Below are 7,500 nucleotides of genomic sequence, written 5' to 3' on the forward strand. Positions count from 1 at the left end.
AAGAAACAAAATTATAAAATAGGTCCACCCCACTCACACCTCTGCACCATACACAAACACACCAAAAACCCAGGTAAGACCCCCACCCATAGGAGACCCACCCACACTACAAGCCTCAACCAGGAATGCCTGTCAACTGTACATCACAGGTACATACATGGGACAACCAAAAAGGAACCACCTAAAAACCACCCATCTGGATCAAAAACCTCTCTCACACAACTAAACACCCATATTCAACACTGGACCCCCCCCCCCCCCCCCCCCCCCCCCCCCAGGGAAGTATCCCCCACAGGACAGGTTGCATCAACTCCGGAGGACACACATCACTGGAAACAGCATAAAAAGTTTTTTCGGACCCGTACATCCCATACTCCAAGTGGACTTGAACACAGCAAAACGGCCAAATCTACCGCATATCCGGGAACCCAAGTGGACAGGAACGCGATCAAAGCTAAAACTCCGCTAAATAGGCACCAACGAAAAAGATATAAACAACACCATTCTCGATCCGAGGAAAAAGAAACACCCCCCTAGTAACACTACCTGCAACTATCCCTCAATTAAGAAACAAAGTTCAAGCCCTCTAATACCACAAAAAGACCAAAGAACCACGGCTACTACTCTTCCCTGCACATCGCACCTTATTACATATGAGTAAACGTGACTCCACAAAAATCGGAGGAAAAAATAACTCAACCACATTCAAAGACCTATAACCAGACCTATGGGTCACCTAGAACCCCAACTAAAAATTCTACAGGAACCCACAGATGTCCACTCTATCCTCTACCTTTCCTGGACCCACAGAACCTTACCTTCGGGTATTCCCAACCTCAAACCCCCTACCAGAGCAGACCGCTCCCAACGCTAACACACAAGTCAATGGTGACACAAAGGTCAAACACACACTTTTTACAGAAGGATCTATCATACTTCTACAAATCACAGGAACTCCACGTATGGCTCCTCTTGACCCCTAGGACTTCTAGTCTTACTTAAAATTCACCTGGCACCTCTCGGACACCCACAACCCAAACAGCACCCCAAAAGCAAAGTGTCTACTTCTCCTATACAAATTCCCCATTGGAATCAACGAAGGAGGCCTTTTCATCACATAACAGACTACTAGACGCCTCTCCCCAAAAGCCAAGCGATCTCATTGGACAAGCCACGGTCGTTTCTCTCACATGAACACCGCATGCACACCTCATGCACCAATCGGATTCGACACCTGGCAAAACCACACCCCCCTCATTTCCTATAAAAGAGGAGCTTCCCTCAGCCTCAGTACCATTCTACCTGAACATCTTTTGAAGACACTTCACCTGGAGAAGACACAAGCTGGACCTCTACCAAAGAACTGCACCCAAGATGACTACTCCAACTGAAAGACCAGACCCCAGCTCCATGCTACACCATGGATACACCTCACCTGGACCAAGCCGCCAGCTGGTACTCCACACTCCCCACGAATATCCTTCTACTCCCTTTGGAACAAAAGGACCCTAAATAGCTTCATGCTACACCCTGAATCTAGACCACTCCGAGCCGCTTTTAAATCCTTGCGATTCCTCCCCTAATCTAGGTACTCCTACATCACGGAACCCACCTCCCAGAGAATCAACGCCCTTTTTGGCCTTTTTTCAACGGACCTTCATAGACCTCCAAGACCGTCGAGCCTCAACTACACATATACCCACACACACACCCCATTTTCCCTGGTCCAAAATACGGCCTTTTTTACCGTACTACGACCAAGTGCACCTATTTTTGCACCTTTCTTTTCTCCTCCCTGCCACCTGATGAAGCCGAGCAAGGCAGAAACGCGTCGTGGCTGGGCTACCCCTAGATCCGCTGTGATGCTGTAAGGAAGGCAGATTCCACACGGACTTCGGGGGTATCTCCTTTTGGCTACCCATTTTCATTTGTACTTTTCTCTTACCCTTATTTTGAGTTTTACACAGGGACACACTACAACGGATGATCTACGAGACAACAAGGACCCCGGGCACTCTGATGGCAACCCAGACCCCCTACTCCACCTACAAACCGGGCCCAAAAATTTCGACGGGGCATAGATAATCACTTAGACCCTCTACACCTTTTAAGAAGAGACGCTCAGAGGGGCCAGCCGAAAAAAGTTTCGACTGGCAACCTAGTCTCATTGTAGGAACGTCGACTTCGCCTAACATAACGTCTTTTTTTCAGGCTTCAACAAATGGCACAACAGGCACCCACCACTACAACCCCGACCACACAGGACAACCCGGCCTCACAAACCCAAGACCAACCGGAACCGAGAACAAAGAAACCCTTCTAAAAAAGCGGCCAAACCCCCACCATACCAGAGGACCCAGAGACCCGGTCATACCCTCATAAGGTTGACATAGGGAAGGGCTCCTTTTGGGCAACACAAACCCTCCTAACCTTCCCCCACATCATACCCTGACCAGGGTGATTGAGGGAACGGAGCAGAGGCAGAGTGTTAAGGTGGCCTCTGCATTTTCATCTCCATCCCATACCCAGACCTGGGTGGTATGGAATGATAATCAGCAGGAACAGGTTATAACTCCACAACCGTCTATCTCCACATACTCTTCCCAGTCAACACCATCATTCATGGGATTGCTGGACAGAAACATTGGATGACATCCCCAGCAGGCAACCAAACCCACAGCCAATCCAACATGATGGGAATCCAGGACCTTCTAGACACCTAGCCCCTCGAGAAGGACATGCCTCAAACCTACCAAACAGGTCACCTCTTCAAACAGAATACCACCACCGCTCACCACACCATAGGATGGAGAAATAGGACGTGGACACCCCAGAGGACGGTCCCCCACATAGGACCAGAGGGCACCAGTACCGAACCACCTTTATGAGCACTTAGACTCTGCGGGGAACTCAAAGAACACCAACTTCCTTCACCACAACAGAAGCTATCCATTCCTGGACCCTGACTCAGTGCTTTGTCCCCCTCCAGAAACTCCACGGACCGGATTAACCCACCCACTCCATCAAAACAGCAAACCCAGCCAAAAGGCGAAGCTCTCACCAATCCAGTGGAGAGATAGGACGTGGACACCCCAGAGGACTGTCCCCCACACAGGACCAGAGGGCCCCAAAACCAAACCACCTTTACGAACACTAAAGACGCTGCAGGAAAATCCAAAAACACCATAAACTTCCTACAACCCAACAATAGCTATCGATTTGTGGACCCTGACCCCGTGCTCTGTCCCCCTCCAGAAACCCCACGGACCGGATCAACCCACCTGCTCCATCCAGCAGCAAAACACAGCGAAAGGCGAAGCCCTCACCGATCCAGTACCGCAGGGTTAATGCCTCCACAGGTGGAACAATACCACAGCAAAATATAAGAAACCGTTTGGAACACCAGACCCTAACCACTACCACTCTGAAAAAAACGGGACAACCTGGTCTCACCAACCCAAGACCCACAAGAACCAATGTTAAAGGAACTCTCCCAAGATAGAGGCCCAACCCTACCACACCCGATGGCCCACTTCCACCATACAACTCACCAAGCTACCGGGTGGTAACCCACATCCAGAAGAGACTACGGCCAAAATAACTACTCCCTCTTCACACACCGATCCTGGCCTCCCAAAGACCACAACAAAGGAACCAAAGAATCTCTCCGGGACCCACGGACGGACCTCCCAAACCCCTCGAGGACCAACACCACTTCCCACGGGAACCGATGTCAAAAGAACTCTCCCTAGAAGCGGATCAACCCCACCATACCTGATGGCCTACCCCCACCATACAACTCACCCAGCTTCCGAGTGGCTACTCGCATCCCCCCAAAAAAATGATGTCTCAAATCCAAAAAACTACTCCCTCTCCACACCCCCATCCTGGCATTCAGAAGGAACAAAAATCTTAAGGATTCCTTAATCAACAGCCACTTCCAAAAATAACAACCACAACGAAGAACTCAAAAAATACAACCGAGACTCACGAACCTAGGATGGACCTCCCAAAAATAACCCTCCAGGACCAACACCACTACCACGGGCTGGACCACCACTGAGGCTTCCAGTACAACGGAGGAACATCTGGACATACACTGCACCTGCACCTTACACACCCCACATCCCATACAAAAGACAGGGGGTCATTAAGACCACAAAAACAGACTTCCAATAGCACCATAGAGTTACCATGACCATGGACTCTCAATATAACTTTCCTGTAGCTACTTTACTAGCACCATAGAGTTACCATGACCATGGACTCTCAATAATACTTTCCTTGAGCCACTTTACTAAACACTATAGAGTTACCGTGACCACGGACTCTTAAAAAAAAAAAAAAAAAAAAAAAAAAAAAAAAAAAATCTATATGATTTTTTTCTTTTTTCTTTCTGGAAGTAAGGGTTACCATGACCATGGACCCTTGACGGAAAGAAACAATAAAATAGAACACAAATAGACCAAATTTAAACAAAAAAAACCTTCACCAACCTACCATCCTTCTAAAATATTTTTTGGAGACACCCACCAGCACCCCCAACGGACGAGAACCTTTTTTCTCCAACTACTCTGGGGACCCCGACCTTGGCGACTCCCCCGCAGCGATTACACCCTAAGCAATTAGGCCCTTCCATACACCAAGCAAGAAGACAGGAGGATATGGATAGACCGGACTCCTTCGGGACCTCTCGGGGTTCTGTTGGCAGACCAATCGGCTCAACCCTCCCAGCCCCTTTACACACGGGAGACTCACGTAACGCGCTGGACGACTATCTACCCCAGTTTAGAATTGGATTGGCAGTATGTCCAGTAGCGCATGGGTGGTCCTAGCGGGTTGGGGCAGTTAAGTCCTCGAAAAGAGGGGCTTTTGGGTCAGGCGCTGCGGCTGGAGGACTCGCATTGGCCGTGTAATCCCTGGGGTGCCCAGATAATGTCTGGCGGAGAATTGGATCCCACGGAATAATTCCCCTGGGAGGATCCCTTACCCCGCCGTACTTAGCCTGGACAACCGATCCACTTGTTTGACCTGGACTACGAACAAATTCACTGTCTAGGGAGGATATACCTCTGGAAACGTTACGATCCTGGAAGGGAGTAACTTCACTGGTCACTATCACCCAAAACCACTGAATCACTTACGACTGAGATGGTGGGGATAGAAACACCCAATTAACTTCTACTACTGCCGGACGTTTCATACGTAAGCCAGAGAGGGTTTGCCGGTTCCTAAACCCTCCATACACCTACCGAAACACAGGACGAAACTCCAAGGGTAGTTTAAAGACTGACCACTTGACAGGGACACATGGCAACCGACTGAGGTCCGGACCTGCATAAGGTACGCAACTCGATGGTTTTGCCTGATCCTACGCCGAGTATACCCATACAGACCAGCTGGATTTGACTAGACATGGGTTAATTTGGAATTAGGATCCTGGAAGGGAATAACTCCTAATTACACACATGATTGAAAACATCCAGGACCAAAGACTGACGAACACTGAAGTAAATACATAGACAACATGGAGCTAAAAAAAGAAGGATCCGAAAGAGAGTAAACTCCTAAGTTGCACTATGCTTTCCACTTCCGTTGACATAGCGGACCAAGACATCATGACCATACCACTCGACATGGACACATGGCAACCAACCGAGGACCGGACCTGCATAAGGTACGCAACTCAAGGGTTTTGCCTGATCCTAAGTTGAGTTGACAGACTTACCTAAACCATTCTGAAATACTATACCTAGCCTTAACCCTAAACCTAACTCTAACCTTAACCACTCTAAAAAACCCTTACCTAACCCTAACCCTAACCCTAAACCCTAACCCTAACCCTAACCCTAACCTTAACCCTAACCCTTACCTAAACCTAACCTTAACCATTCTAAAAAACTATACCTTACCCTAACCTTAACCCTAACCTTAACCACTCTTAAAACTATACCTAAACCTAAAACCTACTGACAGACAGTCTTTTAACCCAACCAACGGGTTAATCTACAAGTGGGCAACCATGGGGCCTACTACTTTGGCCGGCCGCGCCCGGACCCACCCGGACCGCGCGCACATGTGTGGAGTGCACACCCCTCCCTTCCCCCCCTTCGGCTTCCACGTGTCAGAGATGGAAGTGGATCAACCGACTCAAAACTAGACAACCTAACCCTAACCCTAACCCTAACCCTAACCCTAACCCCTAACCCTAACCCTAACCCTAACCCTAACCCTAAACCTAAACCTAAACCTAAACCTAACCCTAAACCTAACCCTAACCCTAACCCTAACCCTAACCCTAACCCTAACAAAAATCTTAAGGATTCCTTAATCAACAGCCACTTCCAAAAATAACAACCACAACGAAGAATTCAAAAAATAAAACCGAGACTCACGGACCTAGGATGGACCCCCCTAAAAAAAAAAAAAAAAAAAAAAAAAAAAAAAAAAAAAAAAAAAAAAACCCTCCAGGACCAACACCACTACCACGGGCTGGACCACCACTGAGGCTTCCAGTACAGCGGAGGAACATCTGGACATACACTGCACCTGCACCTTACACACCCCACATCCCATACAAAAGACAGGGGGTCATTAAGACCACAAAAACAGACTTCCAATAGCACCATAGAGTTACCATGACCATGGACTCTCAATATAACTTTCCTATAGCTACTTTACTAGCACCATAGAGTTACCATGACCATGGACTCTCAATATACTTTCCTTGAGCCACTTTTACTAAACACTATAGAGTTACCGTGACCACGGACTCTCAAAAAAAAAATAAAAATAAAAAATAAAAAAAAAAAATAAAAAAAAAAAAAAAAAAAAAAAAAAATTATATCTATATGATTTTTTCTTTTTTCTTTTTTTGTTTCTGGAAGTAGGGGTTACCATGACCATGGACCCTTGACAGAAAGAAACAATAAAATAGAACACAAATAGACCAAATTTAAACAAAAAACCTTCACCAACCTACCACTCTTCTAAAATATTTTTTGGAGACACCCACCAGCACCCCCAACGGACGAGAACCTTTTTTCTCCAACTACTCTGGGGACCCCGACCTTGGCGACTCCCCCGCAGCGATTACGCCCTAAGCAATTAGGCCCTTCCATACACCAAGCAAGAAGACAGGAGGATATGGATAGACCGGACTCCTTCGGGACCTCTCGGGGTTCTGTTGGCAGACCAATCGGCTCAACCTTCCTAGCCCCATTACATACGGGAGAGTCACGTAACGCGCTGAACGACTATCTACCCCAGTTTAGAATTGGATTGGCAGTATGTTCAGTAGCGCGTGGGTGGTCCTAGCGGGCTGGGGCAGTTAAATCTTCCAAAACAGGGGCTTTGGGTGAGGCGCTGCGGCTGGAGGACTCGCATTGGCCGTGTAATCCCTGGGGTGCCCAGATAATGTCTGGCGGAGAATTGGATCCCACGGAATAATTCCCCTGGGGGGATCCCTTACCCCGCCGTACTTAGCCTGGACAACCGATC

Source organism: Oncorhynchus mykiss, chromosome 12, assembly GCF_057628025.1.
Source record: "Oncorhynchus mykiss isolate SJ-2025 chromosome 12, ASM5762802v1, whole genome shotgun sequence".
Classification (NCBI taxonomy): Eukaryota; Metazoa; Chordata; class Actinopteri; order Salmoniformes; family Salmonidae; genus Oncorhynchus; species Oncorhynchus mykiss.